A 1,078-nucleotide genomic window follows, 5' to 3' on the forward strand; every position below is an offset into this window, starting at 1 on the left:
CATTCAGTTACTTTACAGGTAGGGATATTAACGGTGCTACGACACCTCCGCGATAACCATAGGCAATAATATTAAACTTCACATGACTCAAAATAACTGCTATACAACATCTCTGAGAATGTTTTTTGCACACAGGGACTATACGTAATTTTATTTTTATTTATTTCCTTATATATATTTTTTTTTTGTACTTAATGCCTAATACTTAACTTAATTCTTTATTTGTTTTTTTTCGAAACTAAACACTACCGCTATTAAGTTCCGTTTCCCTTACTATTTCCCAAGGCCCTGCTATTACGTCTACCATATATCTATATCTATGCCTATTGACAAACTTAAACTTATAAATTACGCTTACTATTAACATTAATAAGGCGAGTAATAACGATCCTAGAATTATGCTTTGTACGTAACTATATCCCGATTTTATTTTATTTCCCCTAGCTGTGTCGGTATCGTCATATTTATAATTCCGTCATCTGTTCCATCTGATCTGGTGTGGAATACTCTATAGTTTCTTCAAGTTTGTTTTGTTTTTGCTCACTGTGTGATTCTTCCCGCATGTGACAACTTATATTACTCTGCTCTGTTACTATGTTGTTCAAGTCGTTAATTTTTTGTGGTTCTTGTGTGTTGTTAATTTTATTACCAATCTCCCCTAATATACTCGACGTAGTTGACGCACTTACTGTGGTCTGTTCTGCTGCGTTTTTTTCATGTCTGAAGTTATCAGTTTTACTGCCGGATGCGTCGGAATTAGTCCCATTTAAGGCTGCAATTTACATTTTTCCAACCGCCTCGTTGCCAGATTGTTCCGTGTTGTTTAATAATACGAATTTTATGAAACTGTATGTTTGTGGGAGTTCTATTGGCTTGCTTGTTTGGTTATTTGTGTATTTCCTGTATGCTACACACGACTTTACTAGATAAAAAGTTGCAGATTCATTTAGTAATGCTGTTTTTCCCCATAAAGGATCCTGTTTTGTGGTACATTTTATTTGTAATGATTCTAACCCGCAATCATTTTGTATTGTGGCTGGGAATTCTATTTCGTCGGTCGCCTCTGCAGATGTGTTTA

Source organism: Acyrthosiphon pisum, chromosome X, assembly GCF_005508785.2.
Source record: "Acyrthosiphon pisum isolate AL4f chromosome X, pea_aphid_22Mar2018_4r6ur, whole genome shotgun sequence".
NCBI classification, from domain to species: Eukaryota; Metazoa; Arthropoda; class Insecta; order Hemiptera; family Aphididae; genus Acyrthosiphon; species Acyrthosiphon pisum.